The sequence below is a fragment of the Emydura macquarii genome, unplaced genomic scaffold (genome assembly GCF_026122565.2).
Source record: "Emydura macquarii macquarii isolate MOO-44397 ecotype Brisbane River unplaced genomic scaffold, CSIRO-AGI_Emac_v2 contig_2846, whole genome shotgun sequence".
NCBI classification, from domain to species: domain Eukaryota; kingdom Metazoa; phylum Chordata; order Testudines; family Chelidae; genus Emydura; species Emydura macquarii.
Window position 1 is genome coordinate 4,461,642 of NW_027132983.1, and position 24,102 is coordinate 4,485,743.

At 37.6% G+C, this 24,102-nt stretch overlaps 1 protein-coding gene across 1 annotated transcript in view; it reads left to right on the forward strand.

Annotated features, from left to right (window-relative positions):
• Positions 1-13,206: 13,206 nt before the first annotated feature.
• LOC137166402 (plasma membrane calcium-transporting ATPase 2-like) overlaps positions 13,207-24,102 on the forward strand; it is a 348,197-nt gene continuing 337,301 nt past the window's right edge. Inside the window, exon 1 of the mRNA XM_067568107.1 lies at positions 13,207-13,276. The gene's annotated coding sequence lies outside the window, so the exon portion shown is untranslated. The remainder of the gene's footprint in view (positions 13,277-24,102) is intronic.

Here is a 24,102-nt window from a genome sequence, read left to right on the forward strand (position 1 = left end):
TGTGTAAGAATGACAATGTGGCAACTACCATTTTTCCCAAAAGTCTTTTCTGAACAAACTGTAGCTCCTCTGTTCTTCAATATAACTACTACTTTCCCATGACACTTGACTTGCTGTGAAAGACGGTATAAATTGATTATTGATTGAATGAAGGTGATTAATTACAGTAGTAATATAATCAATGTATTTAGCAACAGTGTTGTTCATTTTACAATCTTAAAATACAGAAGCTGGAAGTGGATGATGGGATGAATCCCTCGATTGCCTGCTCTATTCGTTCCCTCTGAAGCACCTGGCATTGGCCACTGTCGGAAGACAGGATACTGGGCTAGATGGACCATTTGTCTGACCTAATATGGCTGTTCTTATGTTCTGATGTTGTTAAATTCAATTATTTTTATTTTCAACTGAGGAAAAATAAGGTGGAAACATGAAGTAGTATGCTTAATGGTGCACTGTATTGAGGGGTTCTTTCCTGTAGAATTGGCCACCAAAATTAGCTTAAAGAACAAAAATTAGGGAAGATTTCTAGATAGTCACAGTTAGTTCCACTTTTTATAAATGAGTAATTATTCTCTATGTGCCTAATCCAGCTTCCATTGAAGTCAGTGGAAAGAGTCCAATGGACTTTATTGGGAATCTGATTGGCCCCTGTGACTTTGAAGATGCAGAATAGGCATTCCTGGCTTTAACATATACCAAGGGAAACTTCTTGCCTTTTTTTTGTTAAGCTATGAGCATTTCCCAATTTTCTCATTATCCTTCTGGCCAAGAGGATGGGGGTTTATGTGGGCCAATCCTGTCTGCTTCTTTACCAGTGATCCTGCTAATTCAGGGGAACACTGTTTATTTCCTTGGTGATAGGAATTTCTTAGGCCAGTTACACATGGTGGTAAATGATTTGCTAAAACTATGAACTCTTGAGTTACATTCACATAACTAACTGTTATCAGGAGTGAACCATGTTTGTATAAAGGTTTTGTGAAGTTTTGTGTGTGATGTGGGTAGGTTTTTTTTTTTGGTCTGTGTGAACACAATCCATTTCCTCCTTTTTAAATCAAATTAAATCGCCATTAGGAGTGAAGGTGATGGCATTTGCACTGCTGAGTATACAGGATGAAAGACTGATTAGATAACTTTAAAATTGTCAAATGGGTTGCTCTTTAGCAATTTAGAGCTTTCTAGTAGACTGGTTCAATGAAGTCAGCTAAAACATGACAACCAAATAAGTTAGTAAATTAATGCCAACGTTTCAGGTAGCATTCTGGAAAATTGTACGTGTTGGGTACAGAAAATACTGTACATGATTTCTTAATCAGGGAGAGTTCAGGCTTTCTTAGAATTTTCATAAAGCTGTTGGGGAAAATAAGCATTCAATTAACCTTCAGCCTTTTAGAACATTTTAAATTATTAATGAAGAATGGGTATATTTTTTTTAGCATATTAGAGTTGTGTTTTAGTCAGTTGGATGTTTGTAAGTCAGGGCTAAAAGTACATTGCCACAATTATTTATGGAACCATGCATATATTTATTTTTGAGTCCTCTCTAAAGAGTTCCAGTTTCTTTGTGTTTGAACCACAGTAGCTAATGAGAAACTAATTTTCCTCTCCTGAAGTTGAAGTCAGAAGTATTAAATAAATGGACTAAATTTAATATGGACTATCTGTGTTTTAACTCTGTGTTCCTGTATATGAGGGCAGATAATTGAAATACCTTCATTAAACTGAACTGAGCACATATTGGGTGATGTCACATTTTATTCTTCTCCTCAAGGTCAGCTAGCATCTTTGAACGTGGAAAAATGGCCTGTTCTACAAGTTTGGGGCCTCAGTTGTAACATTTACACAGGCGTTTATATTTAAGTGCAAATGTAGTCTCCCTGAAGTCCAAACGCATAAGTGTTTGCAGGGATTGGGTTTGAATTACCTCCTTTTTCCTTTGAGCTTTTGGAAAGAACCCCACACTTTTAGAGGCTACATGTCTGAAGTATTTTCTAGCCCCGTGACAGTCAATTTATAAAAAAAAGTGATTGGATGCAAAATGTGAGTAATTGCAAAGACAGACAAGCTGTAAAAATATCTCACAAATTTTATGATAGCAATGCTAGCAAACCAGTACTATGTTAAAATAAATAAATCACATACCTGTAGCAAAGATGAGAGAGGCATCCTACCAAAATATCTCTTTAAGAAGTGATGCTGTTTAAATTAGGGTTGGAATAGCTACTGCATATCTAAAATGGCTACCAGCCTATGATGTTACTCTTCTAGGGAATGGTCTTTTGTTCATTTTTAGTATTCTTATGATAACTTAAAATTATCCTATTTATATACAAATTAGTTATTTATCACATTCCCATGGTTCTCCTCATCTGGATTTTTTTTTTTTAAATTGGCAATGATAGTAGTTTACTCCTTTAGTGTCAGATCCACCAGGGTGCTGAGCCTTTTCAGCTCCATTAGCTGCAATGCGAGGTGAGACTACTCATCTTGGATTATCAGTCCCTTAATAGACTGTGCATGCTACACATTGCAACAGTTAAATAGGGAGATGGAAGAGTGATGCTTTTGTTTGCTAGGACTGCAATTGTTTTACGATTTTCTTTCTGTTTTGCTGTTGTAAATTAGCTTTTCTCTCTTTCCTGTCTTGCCCTTTCTGTGAGGTGTCGGTATTTATTAACTTCCGCTTTCTTATTTTTATTTTTTTAAAACCATTATTTGTGATATGATGTCTCAGGTGTTAGAGCCCAGAGCATTCTTTGCCTACGCACTTGGCAAGGGCACATGCCAGAAGATGAGAATTATGGCAGTACATGCCAATGAAAGAGTAGGCAGGGACTGTGGGAATTTAATCACGATGGTTTGTAGTTTTATTGCCGCACATCAAGTCGTTCAACAGATTTACTCACAGCACAAACCTTGATGCCAGAATATGTATTGGTGTTAACGCTGACAAAGAGGGTGGGTACTGTCAGCGCTATGACAAGCACTGATGGTGTGACAAGCTCTGCACCCCCCTGTAGCAATCACTCTGTTATCAGATTCTGAAGAGAAATCAAGCACTCCCCCGCCCCTCTGGGATGCTCCCAAATTGGATTTTCCTGTGTGGTAATGCAGTGAGCTGCCAGATGTCTCTCAATTAGATTTGTCAGAATTATGTTTTTAGAGCAAAATAGTATTTTCAGAGATATTGTTATGCTTAATTCCTAATTCTTGGTGCTCAAAGCAGTGCTGCAAAACCTCTACCATTTTTTGCCCTGTTACAAACATATTCCCAGCATGTGAATCTGGCTATTGTTGGGCCATGGGCAAGAACTACAAAATCTGTGTCTGAGGAACACACAATTAAAATTTAACAAACAATTGCCCATACAGTGTGTGTGGTCTATGGGCAGTGGTGGCTTAAGCCTGCATGTGATGTAGATCCTTTCCAGCTAAAGGACGGCCATGCACCCCCATTCCCATTAACAAACCAAAGTGCTCCTGGCTCCTTGCTGATGCAAACTTGTGCTCTTCCATTAGTCTCAAAGCATTTCTGGTGGAAGGAGCCGAACTATGTATATTTGGATCCAAACTTTGATGTCATGAATCCTACCTTAATCCATCTTTAGCTACATTCAGCACTGTGATGTCACTCATTTGGGTTCATTAATACAGAATGACTCCAATATTTCAGTATGCTGATATCCTTTTAACTGGGAATGCTCATTAATGCTTCTGATGAAAGGCTATTATTCTAGTAAATAATTTGAAGGATTATCTCACTTAAGAAAATACCTAAAAATATTTCCATACTCACATCGTCAATTTGCTAGATACCGTTTAACTCCTGCACCAAGGACAGGTCTATACTACTGATTAAGTCAATCTAACTTGCGTCGCTTGGGGCATGAAAAAGCGACCTCCCCCCTGAGTGACGCAAGTTACAGCAACCGAAGTGCTGTCCACGCTCTCCCGCTGACATAGCTTCCGCCTCTTGCTGGGGTGGAGTAATTATGCTGACAGGAGAGTGCTTTCCTTTTAGCAAAAAGTGTCTTCATTTGTGCAGCTGTGCTGATGTAGCGCTTCTAGTGTAGACTAGCCCTAAGTCCTTATCCAGGCATGTTATTGCTGATACGTAGTACACAGGGTTTCTAAGAAAACAATGAAAGGATTAAGCATTTTTATGGTGTGAGGCATGATGCAATCTGGGTGTTTGTCACCCTTGAAAAGCAACCATGTAAGGTATCTGAGGGCTTGTCTACAGGCTGAGTTACTCTGGAACTATTCCAGGATAACTCAGTGTGTGGACGTTATTTGGAATCAGAGTGCATTTTTCCAAATTAGCTTAATCCATTTTGCAAGAATAATATTTTCAGAGAACATTTTACATTATATGAAATATAAACCAACAATAGGAAGAAAGGGCATCAAACACTGCTGTTCTCATGACAGTACTTTGCACCAGTGACAACAGGAGTTGGGGCTGAACCAAAATGCTGCTTCTTAACATCCTTGAACTTTGAGGAGGATGTACTTTGGAATTGTGACTCGACCCCCATTTCACAGCTACCTCTATAACTTGATAAACCGTAACTGTAGTCCCAATCACTTCTGAAGTTTTGGTTCATTTGAAATCTACATTTAGAGCCACTTTTTGCAGCTTGTGTCTTTCTTTAATGACAACAGAAGTCTTCACTTGAGATTGAAATGCCAGTATCTTCAGCAGGAGCCAGGATCTCCATCTACCCAATTAAAACTATAGAAAAAAAGTGTGACTGTGCCTCCTGGATGCAACCTGGGACCACTGAGTCCCCCCTTTAACGCTCCAGCCTGGGCTTCCCTCACAATGCCTTGCCTAGTGACAAACAGCAAAACCCTCCAGGTGCAGTTATTACCTAGCCTAACAGCAGGTGGAGCCCCACATCCAGCTAGATTGCAGGAATGTTTACCTGGGTTCTCTCTCACACTGTAATGCTGTTATCAAGCAACAAACATCTGGTAGATATTGCACTTACACAGACATCCACAGGCAGGGACTCACCAACAGAGTTACATGAATTCTTTCCCCAGCCACTCGTGAGCCAGCAATAGAGAGGCACCAGTCAATTCCCCCCAGTACTGCTGTCCTGCGCTGGTCAGAAACTTGGCCAATGTAAGTTCATTATCCGGTTCACCACTTCTTCCAAGGAAAGTGGACATGCACAAGTCTTTGTAAACTGAGCAGATTTCCCAGTCACTTCAACCCAAACACACTGTTTTACCTAAAATATAAAACAGATTTATTAACTACAGAAAGATTTTAAGTGATAAGTGGTAGACATAAAAAATTAGTTGGTCACTTAAGAAACCAAAAATAAACTTGCAGCCTAAATTCTACAAACTAAACAGGATTTAAATCACGCAGTGTCTCACCCTGACAGATGGTACAAGCAGGTTACAGGTTCTTAATACACAGGCAGAACCACTCCTCCAGCCTAGAACCCCCTCCCTAGTTCAAAAGTCTTTGTCCTTATTTGTATGGTCATCCCACCCTGTCTTCTGAATTGTTACCCTTTATTGAATTGGGGTTAACATCTTTGGGGGCACATTGTACTAAAAATGCACCCGTATACGTGTTGATGTGGCACTGTGTATACCTTCTCTAGTAGAAGGGGGGATGCTGATGAACTTCCTCCATTATCAGCCTTTGAAGCCATCCCTCCTGGAGAGAAACACGTATGCTAGTTCAAACTGGATTCTCCATTTTTGGGGCCTTCTTCCTGATCCAGGATCTCTGGTCCATGGAGGGCCCCAATTCTTAGGTAAGGGTTGGAAGGACTTGGCCAACTGGGGCCTCATAAGACTGGGTGCATGTTCTGAACTAAAGCTGGGAGGAACTTGTAACTACAAGGAAATCCCAAAGATGGGGTATTGAAAGATTTTTCCTGCCAAATCCCACTTTAGAGTTGGGATGAACTTTGGTAAACTTATTAGTATGTGTAGGTTCTTTTATAGTTTTTAATGTTTTCTGTAATGTTTTTTATCTTGAGGGGAAAAAAGTAAGCTTGTGTAGAAAGAGCTGTGTGATAACTTTATATCCATAGCAATCACTCTGTTATCAGTCTGACAAGAAAGCAAGCAGGTCTGTTTTGCAGACTGTCTTTGCTGGGAAGTACATGGTGAAGGCAGGGAACTGTGCACCCTGAACATATCCTGGTCAGAAGGGAGTGAAATGTGGATCTTCACTCAACTGAGGTAATAGCAGGAGAGCTGGAAGCTGAATGTGAGTGCCCTTGCAGGGACACTAAAGGGAACTTCAGTTGCGGTTGCTCTGAACTATGACAGTATGGCCATCCCACCCTGTTTTCTGGTCTTGTATTGGCAGAGATGAGCAGTAAGCCAAGTTCACTGTGGGTTTGCTTGGAGCTTCAGGCTCCTTGTGAACTCCAATTCCTCCTGTCTTAGGCCCTGCTTTCCTTATCCTTTGTTGTGTTCACAAGGGGCCTGTCTCCTACTCCATCCTTCTCAGACAAGGCAGCCCTGCATGTTCATAGAGGGAAGAATGCAGGAAGGGGCTATGTTCTCCGTGTTCACTAACGGTGTTCTGTGAAAATAGGCTGGGGGACAGAAATACCTACATGTGCATACTGCAGTACCGCCAACCCCAAATGTTCAAAAAATTATGAGTCAGGCTCACGAAAAATCATGAGATTGGCTTTAAAATCATGATTATGTAAAAATAATAGATTTGAGATTCTTTTTATTTTCCTTCTGCTTTTTGAGCCTTTAGGATGCACTGGGGTCACATTTTGAAGTTTTCTCCACAGCCACGAGGGCGAGAAACTTACTTTTTCTTTAAGAATGAAGGCTGAAATCATCACACATCCACTTGACTCCAGGAGCTGGGATTTTAAGGAAAACCATAATTATTATTATGCAGCAACATTGCAGCACAAGCTGGAAAAGCAAGGCTGTAATTAGTCACTGCAAGCTGCCAAGGATTTGAGAATTGTACAGGTATTTGAAATTTGTGTGGGATATAGAAGGTGATGGGACGCAGGATCCAGGAGTATTGTGGGGAAAGGGTTGAAATTACCTCTTGCTAGCAGTTCTGGAAAGGGGGATTGGGATTTGTGCTGGGAGTGAGGAGTCAGTTGAATCTCTTACTGGGGAGTGAGTGGCTAGAAGGTAAAGGAGGAATCAGGATTTGGGTGTGAAGGGCTCTGGTGTCTTGGATTGGCCTGGAGACCCTGGAAAACTTAGGCACTTCATGGAACCAGGAGGTAAACTGGGATAGAAATTGGGCTCAAGTCCTGTCATTTATGGGTTAGTAAGGGAAGTAATTATTGGTTGTAGTGGGTGGAGAAATAAAAAATGCAATACTTATAGTACAGCTATAATTTAAAGGAACAGTAAATATACAGACTTAACTGCAACATTCACATTCCATATTTCATAACATTAAATAGTTCACTTAATAACTTTTGTATCTCCGAAAAGCAGTTGAGCTGTATCAAACGCTGTTCCTGAAAAGAAAAGGTAGTACACCATACAATAATGATACTTAGAGCTTTGCATGTTGCAAGTGCTATACAAATGTTAACCTCTTGATCTACTTAGCACCCCTATAATGTAACCTGGTAAGTACTATTCCTATTTTATAGATGAAGAAATTGAGGCACAGAGAGAGTGAGTGATTTATCCAATGCTGCACAATCCATTAGTGGTAGAAACAGAATTAGAATTTGGAATTAGAATCCTGGGTCCTTTTTCCATGCTACATCCATTGTCTCATTGCTTCGTGTTATAGCAACATGCTTGTTCAGGTTTGAAATGCAAGCTGTTTCTAATCGCAGAAATATTACTATAAATGTTGTAAAACTGAAGAAATAGTCCATTTGAAAACAGATTTCATTCTTGTTTTTAAAGTTTAGCAAATCAACCTAATAAATAAGGTTTAAAAATATGAAAGGCTGCCAGACTGCTATTCTGCTTTAAGTGGCTGGGCTGAGATTGGAAAAATATCAGGAGTCTGCTGCTGACTTCAGATGTTACTCCTTTTCTTATATAGCCTCACAGAAAATCTTGTCTTAGTCCCAAGATTCTGAAAGAGGTATTCAAATCATGCTCTCACTTTTCCTATTTTAAATTGTTCTTCTAAAGGGGTCCTAAATGAGAGTTGCTCATGTCATCAACCTCCAGCACACATGGAATAAAATTGTTCTGCAAAGAAAGTAAACACAGGCCACATTTACACTAGGAGCACTTTACCGTACTAATATACTATATCAGCAAAGTGCTCCTAAGTGTGGATGTAGCTTATACTGGCAAAGATGTGCTGGATAGCTTATTCATCTCTCTCAACTAAAGTGAAATATGCTTTATGGTAAAAGCTCAGCTCAGTTTTGCCAGAATAACTGAATCTACACAAAAGGCTTTTGCTGGCACAGCTATGTTGATCAGCAATCACATGTCTTCATACCCCTGACCAACATAGTTATGCCAGCAGAAGTCTGTAGTGTAGACACAACCACAGATTTCTTTTGTCTTCAGGGCTCTCCAGTACCTGGATATGCTTGTAACTTATTTTCTAAATAGTCAGTTAAAGTTTGACTCCCCATGCCACTGTTACTTAGGTTATGTCTACACTAAGATCTCTGCTGGAAGAGCAATGTTGGTCAGGGTTGTGATCCCTGATTGTCAGAGCCGAGCTAGCAGAAACTCCTAAGGTAGCCTCAGTTACAATGGCAAAACTGTGCTTTTATTGATATAGCTTGTTTTGCTTGTGTCTGGGTGGGCGAGGGGAGGAATAAGGTACATTGGCAAATGTGCAACTCTGTCGGTATAAGCTGCGTCCTCACTGGAAGTTCTGTACCTATATAGGTGTATTGATAAAGCACCACTAGTGTAGTCATGACTTCAGTTTTGCCAGTGGTGTGTCTAATTCAACAGCCCAATTCCACCATCCTTCTAATCTTTGCTTCCCCCAGCCTTCACATGTCTATTTTAGCCAGTTGGCTCCTTGTAAGGCTAATGTAAAAGAATTTCCTTCCATTTTGTTCTCAAAAGACAAGTCTCTTGTCTCTTACTTGAGGTAGTTTAGCACTAAGGATTTCAACCATCTTGTAGGCAGAATTTCCTGTTCAGTGAGAAAAAGCAGAGGACATATTGCTGAATACTAAGATTTTATGGTCTTTTTGATGGGTGACCAGTCTTATAAGATTTTAAGATCTTGAGTTTTAAATGTAGTCTTTCTAAAAATCCATTCAGTAACCATTTTCATACAGAGGCTCAGGCAGAGAGTGGTTCCAGAATATAGGAATTTGTAAGAAGAAAATGGTTCAATTTGTGGACATCTAAGAAACCTTGCCTCTGTCCTATGACAAAATGTCACCTAAATACTGAGGTTTAATCTGTAAAATACATTTGATCTCTAGGTAGTACAACACATCATTTGTAAATGTCCCAATTCCCAAAGCCTAGATCTTGTAACATTTCTTTCCATAAAGTAGGCACAAGCAGGGCTTGGACTTCAAGAGTGATTCCTCCCTTTAAAATATTAATTGCTGAATGATTTTTGTGTTCTCATTTGCTTTTGGTGTGGGACAGAAGTAACTGGATTCCATTGGTATAGGACTTTTTCAGCCACACTTTAATCGAAATTTTAATCACTAAAGGTAGTACAAATAATACTATCAAATCTATGTTCTGTCTGGACAATTATCTAGGTAACTTTGCCATTTTAATACTTCTACATACTGTATGGTTTAAGTGACTGATCACATATATAAAAGGATAATTAATTTAATTCTTAGCGCCCAAAGAATTCAGGTGTTAAGTTGTTGGTTGGAGCTAAACAATATTCCTCTGAAACCCTTCAAAATCAATAAAAACAAGCTGAAATTTCTTAGTTCCAGACCTTTGTTGGTGGTACTAGTAATATGCAATGTGGATGTGGCATATTCTTGGGAGCAATAATATGCTGTTTTTGGCTGCATTTGTTAAATGGCAATAGATGTACTGATGAGTGTCTGTGTAAACCACATGATGATGTTTCCCCAAGTAGCAGGTACTCCCTGTGCTTGGCAGTTTTTACAAGGAGTCTATCAGGAAGTTTGACTAGCATAAAGCAAGCAAGCAAAACTTCATTCTTATTTGAGGATTCAGACTATGACTTGGTGCAGATTTCGTGATAGTGCTGCCTTTTGGTAGCAGCTCTGTTTTGTCAGATGAAAAGATCTGTGGCATCTCTGAAGATTTTGTACCTCTAGACCCCAAGGAAAGATAAATATAACTACACAAAACTACAGTGTGCTCCCAATTGCAGTGCATGGTGCAATCCCTGAATCTAGCAGCTCCTTTCTTATTCCAGGAGGCACATCTTCTGGGATTTCTGCTCAGTAATGTTAGCTGGCCCTTGTTGCCCAGGTGACAGCGAGATGACTTGCAGTATTAGGATGAAGGTAATGCCAACACAGGCGGTAACATGCACACATCACTGGGAAATAGGCCCCTAACTGATGAGACTAGCAACAAGGTTAATAGCTTGTTCATCAAGTTATGTGGTACTGCACTTTTGAGGCCCTACATTAAATGAGCATTGGGAACACTTGCATGCAAACTTTTTTCCTGGAATAGTTCTTCAATAATTCATTTACATCATACAAAAATAGCTAGGATTTTTCCTTCTTGAATATGCACTTATTATTTTCCTTCCTTCCTTCTTCTCTTCCTTCCTTTTCCCCATGCTTAATATGTGCAACGAGAAGAATAAAATATTTTCTAAAAGTTTATCTGACTCAATAACTTGATTATGGTTATGGTACATTGACACAGAATCTTCTAAACAAACATGCAAATCAGCAACAGCTAGATACACTGAATAAAGGTTTTTAAACTTTGTTAGCGCTTTCTTTTGATTATTAAAAACAAACAAAAAACCCCAACCTTGAACAAATACTTGGTTTAATCTTCCTTGTTAATTATCTTTTGGCTTTAGTTATATCAGTCGGTTTTAAAAATAGATCTAAAACTTGCATTCAGATAGATGGAAAAATTTGACTTGTAACAACTGAACATTTTCAGTATACAGCACTGGCACTCCAGCAGAGCAGCAGAGGTCACCAGCAGTTAAAATTTTTGAACCTCAGTGGAACACATCTTAAGCTATAACATTTTTTTTCCTGTGGTTGCTTTGTTTAACTTGATTTCAGATGTGAAACTGAGTTCAGAGTTCCGTAAAGTCACCGTTAGAAACACAGACTTGCTTAGTAAAACATATGCAGAACTGTGTTGAACACTGCATATGATGTCATGACATGCATGTATTGCTTCAAGCTTTCTAGTGATAATGGCATCTTCCTTTTAGAAAAGATCATATTAGTTCCAATCCCATTTTAACTTTCACCTCATTTTTTTCATTGATCAACAAAGATTAAGATTCTTTGATCAGTAATCCGAGCAGGGTTTTTAAAAAATAGCTTCCATTTTGGTGCAGTGCAGTGCAGTGCAGACTTTTAGTTTAACTGGCTGAATTGATATTCTGAGCAGCAAGTAAGCAAGGATGACAGAGCATCAGTACAGCTACTCTTATTAGTGCTCAGGGAGGTATGCTTAGTTGCAATTGCTGCTCTTGTCCAAGACACAGCGCAGTCACGAAGTACTGCTGTCCTTAGGATACTCCTGGAAAAGCTTTTAACTTTGAGGCATAGTGTTTTATACATGCTTTCAGAAACAGATGAAATTTTTCAGTATTTAGTCAATTTCCATATAGACTCTGCACTGTTTCACATGCAGAATCTGAATTTATAGTTTGTAAAACAGAGTGCCTAGGACATTGTGAATATTTTGCATGCTTAAGACATTTGTAAATGTGCTTGTACTGTATATACGCTAACCCTTTGGGGTCAAATGTTGACAGTAATTTACTTTGCAGTTATGAACTGTGCTATTTATATGTAAAATGTAATGTCTTTTAAAGAAGAGGTGGCTCTCCTTTTGCCCTGTATTAGCTGGATTATTTTTTTCTACAATATGTGCTTTAAGTGCTTATTGTACAGCTATGGTATGGCATGTACTCTAGTTTAAACCCCCACACCCTCAGCCCAGTATATTTACATGTTAATTCCAGATATGAAGTTGTAATTTTCTAAAAATACTACATAGAAAGTAGCTGACTAAAAACAATATGCAATAATTTCTTAGAAAATGAAAAGTTGCTATTAACCTTTTAGATGCTATTTTGAAGAAAACGGTGGTCCCCCACCCCCAAAAGATGGTTCTGTCTCATAACAACCCTCCCACCCCCATAATATATTTAGCGTGAAGCATTAAAAAGGGTCCTATGTTCTAATTAGTTTAAAAAAATGCTGAACATTACCACCATATGTTTTTGCTAGGTTTTTACATTATATTCTCATGAGAGCAATTTAAATTAAATTTACTGTACTGGGTGTTAAATTTGTGTAAGAGCATAACATTGTGAAATAAACAGAAATATAGTATAAATACTGCAGACCCAGAAGCACAAAATATTTTTTCTGAGTATATAGGAATATACAGTATATATTTATGCTGTGCTTTTTTGTTTGTTTGGTTTTTTGTTTTCATGTAGCTTTGCTTGAGAACTTATTTATTACTGGCAAAATGTGATTTTTAGGCAAAATAACTTGAAGTACAGAAATGTTTGTACTGTTTGCTTTTGAATTTGTCATTAAATAAAAAAAATTGGAAAGCACGTGGCACTATGACCTGAAATTCAGAAAATAGTTTATGCAGTCTGTGTGATCAGTAAAGATGCAGTGAATTTGTTGCTTTCCCTCAGCTCCTCCAGTCTCCCTCCATATAGATCCTTTCCTGCCCCCCTTCTCAAATGATAGTGATAGAACTTGACAGTCCTTGTCCTTGAAGGTTTCTCCCATTTCAGAGTAAGTGGCATGTTCCTGGTAGTTTGCCATCTTCCGTTTTTGTCATTATCCCAAGGGAAGTATTAAAACCACAAACAACAACATGGTGGTTCAGTCCATTTTCCTTACAGAGAAACATTTTCTTCCCTTACTGTAGCTGCTGTTTGCTTTCCTTCTTCAGCAATCTTAAATGGCAGGCAATACATGTACCCTATGCTTGCCCTCTGCTAGCAAAGATGCTCTGACAGAAATATCAGCTCCCTCCCCCACCTGCTTGTTCAGGAATGGTACAGTCTGCAGAGGGACTCCTGTAATGTAGCTCAGCTTATCAATCCCTTACAGATGCCGAACAGTGATTACTCCGCTGGGTAATTGAAATCATTTTGGATTTGTGATGATATCTTAGCAAAGTAAGTAGCGACATCCACAGCATGAAAATAAAAAATAAGAGCTTTCCCCTTTCTGTTCTGTGCTTGTTTATTTGGCAATTCTCTTTTCTTGGAGGCAGAAGCTGATGAGAAAATGGTGTGGAGACTTGGTTTGAGTGATGCATTAGATTTTAGTTCATGTCCTATGAATCTCTGGAAAGGTAATTCAACTTCTACCAAATATTTTATATAAGAAGAAACAGAAACTGTATAGCTAAAGGGGTACTATTCCATCAGAAATAATCCTGTGAGATTTTGGAGGTCGAAAATACAGCATAGGGTTTGTCTCTTTTTTTTTCTTTTCTTTTTTTAAAGGCAAAGTGGTAATGATTTTGCTTAAACCAATTATTTAATGATGAGAAAACATGGTAATGCTTTTATGATTGTTGATATTCAAAAATTAGTGATTTTTTAAAAACAGACTACAAAGAATACATTTTAGAATGTAAGTAGTACATATAGACTCTTTTTGGTTGATAAATGTAACTAATTTGACTATAATATGTATGACCTTCTGCTTGACAAAAGGCATATACATGTTTTTATTTAAAAATATCAAGTCTGAAATGGGTTTATTTTTCATAGCTTGTCCTAAATTTTCACTGTGCATTTTTGAAAGTAAGAGAAATATTGACAGAAATTCATAGCTCCTTTACATTAAAATGGATTAGAGTATACTGCTACATATAAAGGTAGGGAATTTCATGGTAATTTTAGAGTATGGTATGGTGTTCCCCCCCAAAAAAAGCCTTTCTGTGACATATGATGTAGCTATTATTCTATACATACAACCAATTTTTAAATAATTTTTAAAAATCCTTAATGTATACTGCATGGAAAAGCTTTATAGATTTCATGAGAATAATGCTTTAACAAAAAAAACCCCATAAGATTATCGGAGTCCTTGTCCATTATGTAAAGGGAGATTCTGCCCATTTGATCTCTGGTTGCGAAGCTGACAGTTTGTCTGTCTGACTTGAACTAGGCACCAGTCAGTCTATTCTCCAGCCTTTGATTTAGTGACTTTAAGTTGTCCTATACAAGCTTAGCCAGTTGCTTTTACAATGCACATTGTTACCTTTGACTAATGAGATGATTACTTTAGGCAGTCTTGGAACCGTTGAACTGTCAGAGGCTTAGCCCAATATTTTCGTTACCTTCTGGAAGGTAAGTAATGAAGTTGCTAAAAGGGATGGTTCATTCTTTCATAATAAAACTATTAATTTCACCATGAACACTTATACAAGAAGGACTGTGTATTTATCAAGACTTATGATGGTTCAACCTTTTGATTACATCCCTTTTCTGATTATATTAAAGGATGAAGAAGGCATTATACTGATTACGCTGTTTGTAACATAGCAGATGTACTCAATGTGGAAAAATTGTGTCTTCACTTCTAGAATATGTGTTTAATAGTGGATATATGAAGTAGGAGATTGATGAAAGGTACTTAAAATAGGAACGGGGTTTTTTGTTTACCATGGAAAGAGAGCTTACAGACTTTCTTCATAATACCCTATATTGCAAGATGTGTTTGACTAGAATTTAATTTTGTAAAAGGTCATCCATATGCATGACTAGCTCACAAGAACTGCCTGACTCTGGTATCTTTGATCACGTACAGATTTTACTTTGTTCAAGTTCTTTTCATTTTGGTGGAAATCGCTACCTGTGAAGAAAGTGTTTCATATTTGCCCTGGAGTGGTGATAAAACAAATAGGTTTGCAAATAACACATGAGAATATGGGTTTTAGAAAAGTTGTACATTGTAATGCAGTATGACTTATTTTTCTCCCTGAATTCCTGTAGAGAATTGATTTTTGGCTCTGCACATCAGAGTTAAATATACTTATATTTCCACTGGAAAGGTCATTTTTTTCCTATTGCATGTGGAAAGTGACTGATATCTCCCATATTTTATCCACATATAAAAAGATGATATGTATGTGTATTGATAGAGCTTTTGAGGACAGTTTCAAATTTTCATTAATTACAGGTTAGGGAAAACATGGTAATAGTGAGCCAGACATTATACTGTTCTTTTAAGTACTTTCTTAGTGACTTTTGTAAGTGCATTTTTCTTCAAATTTCTTGAAAGTAGTCTCAAAGGGTTAATTTTCTTTCTTCCTCCACCCCACATTTAAAATATTTAGCAGACCTTTTCAGATGTCATGGCATCTTGACTGATTTTAATGCTAGATTTCCTCCTGTTTTGATTTCTGAAAGTGTGATGACATATTCTGCTGTTTGGTTTTTCTTTGTAATATGTAAAAGAGTGTTTCGATATTTTATTCAGATCTCGCCTTACATTCATAACTCCAATTGGCTGTAGTGGCACTTTCTCTAGATATGGATATAATCATTTCAAAGTCTGCAAAAGTATTACATTATAATTACACTGCCCACTTGTTTTAGGTATTTAAATTGCATCTAACTTCCTTAATACATTTAAATATGTTTACCCAAGTGTAGTTTATAGCAATGCTCTAAGAGTAACTGGCAGTTGATTTACTTTACAGTGGGACCTTGTAGTTAAGTGCATTAACTCTCTTTACCATATTGCAATTTCCAATAAGTTTTAAATCAAATATTTTCAGAAGCAAGGAAGGATTTGCGCCGTATTTTACTTAGTTCATGCTACTGAGCTTTTCAGATTACCTTTAGAGAATGGGAAAAATATTTGTTAGTTACATTGATATCCTGCATTATCTGTTCAATTTTAAAAAGATTCAGGATTAAAATTACTCTGTTTTGAATTAATTAAAAACCCCCATATAGTCAATTGAAAAATACAAAAAATATGAGTAAAATAATTATTTTTTAGAATGCATCATTTTTCTTTGATTTGGCTCTTTCATAATTCAGGGTTTGGTGGTAAAGTTAATGTCAGCAACCTTTGTACTTTTGGTAGGATTCTTTTTTCCTTAAGCCAGTAAGGTAGCAATAAATCTACTTTGAATGGAGGCTTCAGCATGGTCTGGCTGCTAGTCAAGAAACAGAAGTCTGTCTGTCTGATTCTTATATCTGTGCTGCCTCTGCAGCGCCTCCCTGCCAGGCTTTGAGCTAGCAATTAGCAAATCTTACTTTAGATTCCACTTGCTAATGCTTTAAAATGTACAGAAATTGCGCTCTATACTGTAAATGAGATGCAGAGATGTATATTGAGAGACTGTGTGTGTTTTGCTCATAGATAATGTATTACTCAACATAGTTATTTGAGATTTTCTTAGGCTATGTTTTAAATATTTTACGTTATTCTTATTTAACTGTTATCTATTATAACAACTCATACATTTCACTTAATAGTTAATTTTATACACAAAGTAATAAATATGAACAATGGGCATTTTACTGTAAGTTTTGTTGTGTAAAGAAAGTTGGGGCAAAACATGCATGTGTACACAATTTCTAGTTTTGTGTTCTGGAAATTAGACTGGTGGTAGTCATGGCTGTAGGGGGAAAAGTTCTTTAGCAATAGTAATATTTCACACTTATATTTGTTTTTTTTTTAATTAATAATCCGAGATGAAGAAAAAGAAATGGGGTGTACATAGTTGTAAAGATAGTCAATGAACAGCAGCCATATATCATTTTAAATAGCAATAGGATAGTTACAAAAGTGTAGCATTGTCAGAACAGATAAAATCAACTTCAGTATGAAACAGTGGGTCAATAAGATAAGAACCCTAAAGTATATGGGCTGGCCACCCTGGGCATCCAAGTCAGCATGGGTTGAGAAATGGTAGGCAAATAGCAAAATACTGTACTGTTTTATCACCCTTCCTGTAAGTATGCTTCTCTCTAACCAGTATGTCCCATTCTTCCAAGTGCTAGTTTCCCAGAAAAGGAACAGAAGGATTGTACCATTAGGCTGCAACAGCAATTCTGGAAGCTGTCATGAGATAGCACATTACAGAATCAATTGGGGCAATTGTAATTTACCACTGGGAGCTAAGTATTATCTCCATTTCCTAGATGGGGAAACTGAGATACCTTTAGTTTCTCTGTGTATGTCTACACTGAAAATGTTATAGTGGCACAGCTGCACTTCAGTGTAGACTCTTCTTATGCCACTGGGAGGGGTTCTCTCATTAGCAATCCATCTCCCCAAGAGGTGGTAGCTAGGTTGATGGAAGAATGCATCTATTGACCTAGTACACTCTACACCGGGGATTAGGTTGGCATAGCTACATCTCTGAGGGGTGTGGATTTTTCACACCCCAAGAGATATAGCTATGCTGACGTAAGTTTCCAGTGTGGAGTAGCCCTAAGTGACTTGCCCAAGGCATCATAGGCAATGTGGAGTAAATTATTTCAGATACAATGAAAATACCCAAGGAGCTTTATTTTCTTTTGACCTGTTTATTAAGCATACGTTCTATAAAACATAGGTGGGTTATTTTTAAATAACCAAAGGTTTGACCAATGTTGCTCCACTAGGCATTATAATTTACCAGTAAGTTGAGAGGTCAATAAAAACCTCTACGAAGTTCAGTTTGGTATGAATGCTACTGAGGATGTGTTTAACAAATGAGCAAAATGTGAAGGAATAAAAACATGACGGAAAATCAAAACAGCCCAGAACAGCCATTGTTTGTTCCATTCACTGGCCCATCAAGCCCCAGTCCACTAGATCCACTGCAATCCACATGGTATTCCCCAACAAGTTCCCTGTCCCTGTGGGAAGACTTTTACCAGGACAAGAGTTGTCTACAATATGGCTTCTCCTTGGTATCATTCTTATTGCGTCTCATTGCACAGCTCAATCGCCAGCCTTAGTCTTATGTTGGAATAATCTACAGGGCCACAGTGCATCACAATGCCAAAGGACTCTTGCCAGTCATAAATTGTGACAAATCTATTAATATTTCCCAATTAAAATTAGAAGTTGACACAACAGCTCCATTATTGGTGATAGCACTCAGCATTCTTGTTTAAAATAGTGTTAAGAAATAACCAGTCCAGTTTACTGAATATTCTGGGTGAAGACTAAATTCCTCCACATATCACCTGGGTACCACTTATCTACTTGGAGAAAAATTCCTTGCAGATCTTCACATATGAGGTCAAGCATAGTCCATAGCATACCGGGAAACTTATAACTACTGCCACCACAAAGTATGTTTATTAGCCAAAATGCCAATCAAATTCTACAAACCAGCGCTTGAAGCAACACAAAGGTGTTCCTGTACTGACTGGGAGTAACAGTGTTCCCATAACATGCCAAGGCAGCTAATATATTCTATGCAAAGAAGAGATGAGCCAATCAGCAAGCTGGCTAGCTTCAAACCCTCTTCCCAGCTGGCAGAGATTTAGGTTTGGTTGTCAGCTTAATTCACACTACCTTCCTCATCCAGAACTTGTGAAAGCTGGTTGAATGCTGGTATCCATGTTATAGCCAAAGTTTTTGATGCACCCATGGACCTTCAGTTAAAAAAAAAAAAAAAAAAAAAAAAAGCTGCATTGTTCGGAAGTTTGAGATCTGTTTTGGTATGTGCAGGTCATCTTACAGGATGGATGAATAGATTGTAATGGTTGTACTTAGTGACACAACCTTAGATGCTCACGTTAGTGTAATAATAATATACTACCACCATCCTGGCATATCTTTGCCTTTTAGAAATGTACCCTTGAAGCACTGTACATAATTGGAAAAGAATGGTGGTTTCAGTAAGCTATTCCAAATTGCTGGGCAAGTGTGCAGTCCAAAATATCAGGAGAAAACATTGATTTGTAGCATTTGTAAATCAACTTTGGAAGAAATTGCTGTCCTGACTGAAGAGAGGCATTTAATTTTACACTGCATGTTTACTACATTTCTTTTCTCTGCTTGAATTATAATGAATGATTCTGCACATCGTTCTAAAAATATCCCTATTGATGTTTGATGCTAAGGGACCAATAGCTTACAGTTTCAATGAGATGATGGTTCCATGTTGGCATTCATAATGAAATAAAATTGTCACTTTATTTTTCTCTAATGCTTAAAGGGACATTAGTTTATGAACAACTCACAAGATACAGCCTAAGAAATGCCAAAGAGAACTGTGTGCGGTTTCTTGCATTGTGTGCAGAGCCGTTAGCCTTTGGTTAAGATTCTGGTTCTGACTTCACTCCAGAAAAACCAAATAATGCACTTGCATTGTGCTATGATGAGTTACTTCTGTAATACTATAATGGCAAATTACTATTATGCAGAGAGCTGCAGCTTGAGATGGTTGTGCTACATCAGCGTTACTTAACAGAATAAGTGAAACTACCAAGATAAGATGCTGGAGCAGGAGAATTACGGAAATAAAAATGTTGGTTAATTCAGCTTAGGCATCCCCTCCTCACAGATTTACTGGGCTAGATTAGCTGAGGTTTTCCCTGGATTGATGCTAGAGGTTCCTTACCCTCCCAACCAGTCACAGCACATCTTTGTGTTAGTCTGTCTAATGGTTGTTTCTTTGACTCTAAGGAACCTACTTATTAGCAAAGAGGAAGGGAAGGGAACTGCCCCTGTCTCCTTTAGTCTGAGCTGGGAGAGAAGCAAATGGCCATTCATATTCTTTTGTAGCAAGGTTTTTCCTCCCTTGGTTCAGGACCAAGACTTAGAGCAAACTGCTGGTTCTTATCCTTTAGATACTGTATTGGAATTTTATAACAATGTATGCTGCTCTGTGGGCTAACCATGATGGCTTTTTCCCCTTCTGGTTAAGCAAGAATCACATTTGGGTTTTCACTACACTATGTTGCAACTTTAGGGGTGCATGTACTCATGTCAATGTGTTTATGCAGTTGTTTGGGCCATGGCAGAAGGCAGGGAAAGATGTATGTATCTCCAAGTATTGTGGGAGTCAGAGACTCATAGGTAGAGGCTGCTGAGAACCTGTCAGGCTCTAACACTACAGAGGGGTGTGTGTGGGGGGAGAGGGGGATAAAGGGTTAGGGAGGAAGTGGCTTGTGCACTAAATGTGTGGGGAGGCCTTGGTGGGCCAGAGTGTGTTTCTGGTTGGGTAACCATACTGACTTTGGAGAGGGGTCATCTGCCAATCAGGACAAAGGGTGGTTCATGCTCAGTCTGAGTGGCAACAGCCACCTTGTGCTGCAAAGATTAAATTCCTCCTCATTCCATTTGTTTACATTTTTGTTTATTTAACCAAGTTGCGGGCACTGTATTGTTAAATATTCCTGTTCCTTCGCTTGTGACATCTCTCTTCAGAGATCCCTTTACCTATATATATATATATATATATATATATATATATATAAAATCAGTATGGGAGGAGGAAGATTTCCCTTCTATTTCCAGTTGGATCCTGTAAAAACAGCCAATGAAAATATACTTGGGTTCTATTTTTATCTGACTTCCAAGGAACATGAATATGATTCAGAAATATGACTGTAAGACAACTTCTGCCTGTAACTTTTTGCAGGGTCTGTAGCAAAATATATAAAGTACCTCTGGAAATACAAATGATAGAGAGAGACCTAACTTTACTATATAGAAAGAAAATAAATCAGGACTCTTCTTTTTTTTCATTTTTGCATTTTAAAAACATACTGAAAACTCTTACTCCAAAACACAATCGCATGATATCAGAAAAGATGGTAGGAAACTGGAAAATAATTTAAATTAATTTTTCCAACAGTCTTTTGAAGCATTAAAGTTCAGTGCATGAGGTCATGACATACAACCCACTTTTACTGGCCCCTTATGGATTAGGAGGGTATTTTTAAAGCTATTGCTAGAAATAAGAATTTTAAGGAGAGGGTGAAACATATTTGCTTTTATTGCTTGGATGTAAAGAAAGCAAATATAATAAAATATCCCCTATTCATCATGTGTAATGTCTCTTAAAGCAAATTTTATTTCCCTTTTTGAAGTCTTATCTTTCACTTAGAGGAAGTGAAAGTTATATGCAAGAGAATAAACTCAACCTTCTTTTTTTTGGTCTTAATCTGAGTCTTAACTAGGTAAGTAATACGTTTTCTTCAGAGTCTTAGGTGTCAGATCCTGGAAGGAGGGGAAATGTGCTACAAACTTGAAAATAAAAATTAGACAAAAAAAGGCTATCAATGAATTAATAAATAATTTGCTCAGAAATATGGCTTTGTTTTCTCCTCTGGTGGAGAGAATTTGTGGTACTTTGATTTTAGGATGGAGATGATAGTATGCCTGCAAGGTTCTGAGTGCCTGCTCTGCAATACAGAAACGCCTCCATGGAATCCGAAGGGGCTCAGCACTCCTTAAGAGGTGTGGGATCCCCCAGTGGTTCTCAACCTATTTACCATTGTGAGCCACATATGTAGCTCTCTGGGTTATGTGGGCTGCATCCACATGCTATGTATATTCCCTGTATCGCCCTGAGGAAGTCACAGATGGGCTGCAGTCATGTGCTGATTGGGTCACAGGTTCAGAACCCATTGCCTCAAGGTCTAGTCATAAATCATGAAGCCTGTGGTCCGAATATAACCTGTTGTGCTGTAAAATACAGCCACATCTACCATTTCCTTTAATACCATGGTGCAGCCCACAGGCAACAGCAGTGGCATTAGGGTTAAGACTTGTAATGTTCACAGGTTGCACTACTGTGCTAAACATTTTATACTAATCGACCATTTCCAGGCCCTTGGTTGATCAGATTTTTTGGCACTGCTGGATTAAGTGTAAGGAGGAAAAGATCTCTGGTGATATGATAAATAAAGGAAGGAGAAGAGATGAACCAGTTGGGGGAAAAGTAACCTATAATGCACTCAGGCCAAAATGCAAGAGAAAGCAGAAAGGGCTGCAAAACCATCTGTTCCCATTCAAGTTACCTATGAAGACTAAAAGGTGTTTCCTTGTTCTTCATGGTACTCCTTTTATTGTTTTGGTCACCACATGCAAAAACTCAAAGAGCAATTGCAGCTGTAGAAATCCTTGACAGGTGAAGGCACTCATGCTCTCTTCTTCTGTTCAAACTGCTGTGGTTTACTTTCCTTAATATTCAGCATTTGAAATTTTTGCTTATATACACCACAGACACGCACAGGAGAACTGGCATTTAATATAAAGTACTCGTTTTAATTTACTATGTAGCATAGTTCCATTCAAAGTTACTCTTCCAATGGTTCATATGTAAACAATTACAAACTCCCTGTCATATGCACCATATCCACTCTCTTCCTCGGTGTCTTTATGTTGAACCTCATAACTAGCTCCACAGAAACCTTTACACCAGCAGATGATTTTTCTTTTTAGACTAGTCACACACTAAGAAGGGTTAGCAACACATTTTCCTGGTTTTCTGCTCAATGCACTGGCTCCCCAGTGAATATTGAGTCCGTTTCAAAGTCTCTGTGCTGATGTTGAAAAATCTGCATAGGTTTGAGTCCTGTTCCTCATATCTCTTTTTTCACTGTGACCATGACCTTCCATGACAGTTATGTTCCAATAGAATAATGAAGACGGGGAGACTTGTGAGTACAAGAGAGAGAAACTTCTTAGGAGCTATGGAACTCATTCCTGCAAGATACAGGAGTATGAAACTGGACATACATACACCACAACCCCTGTACCTTAATTGATCCATTTTTTTAAAGTGTATGGAAGGAAGAAAGGAAGATAGTGTGTACGATTGAGATTTTTAAGTATTTGAGAGCCACAGAGATACTAAGGTGATGGATACTACTGCTGTGCCGGCTTTGCTTAACGTACAAGCATCATCCTTGACAAGTATTTTCAAATAGTTCGTTACTCCCAAATAGACAGGATTTAAGATTGCCAAGGAATTTGTGCATTTGGGATCATAAAAGTTACTTAAATACATAAATTAGCGAATATTGCACATCGCTAATTCAAAATTCATAAAAATCCTTACAATTTATTTCAGGATTTTAATATTGATCTAATCTATGTGCTCTGAAATATAGGAAAAGTCATTCGACAATATCTTACTATGTATGAATTTTTTAGCACCAATAATAGTGCATGTAAAATTATATTTATATTCCCATATTTAAACTCCTGCTACTTAGTGTTTTGATTGCCATATTTATAGCCTAATACATTTAACTTTTTCCATTACTTGAATTCAGACTTTGCTATTTGTTATAATTAATAGTACAGAAGAATCTTGCTAATTCACACTAACGACTTGGAGACGTGAATTACTAAATTTTTGTGGATTAATAAGGAGGCAAATAAACACAATTAAAATGCTTCAGATACATAGTAATTTGTTCATTTAGCTGACCAAGGTAACTTAGTTTTAATTATTTAAGATAAAATTTTTAGAAAGCTAGTAAGTATTCTATAGCATATATCTGTATTCATAAAAGCAATAAAGCTTCATTGATCCCAATTAAGCAAGGCACTCAAACACATGCCTAATAAGGGGTTAAAATTTGCCATATATGCTTAAGTATGTTGCTGAATTAGGACCTCTATTAAATATTTGCAGAGAAGTAGGCATGATTTTTCTGTGTAGATTATTGAAGTGCATATTCAAAACATTCAACTGTACGTCATACTTGCATAGTACCTTTAAGCTGAGGATATATTATAAATGTAGTTAACAAAAATATTAAAGCCTGTCAATACTCCTTTTTTTTTCTAGTAGGTAATATACTCATTTTGTGGATGGTTAAACTGAGGTATTTAACTAACAAGTCAGTTTCTCAGAGCTACAAAATAGGTCTGTGGTAGATTCAAGAATAGAATCCAGGAGGCTTGCCTTTCAAGCCCCCATTCCTATCCTGGGACAATTTTTCCAGGATATGAAGCACATCTTGATATTAGGGGGAAAAACCAAAATAGCCCATTATAAATAAATCCATAT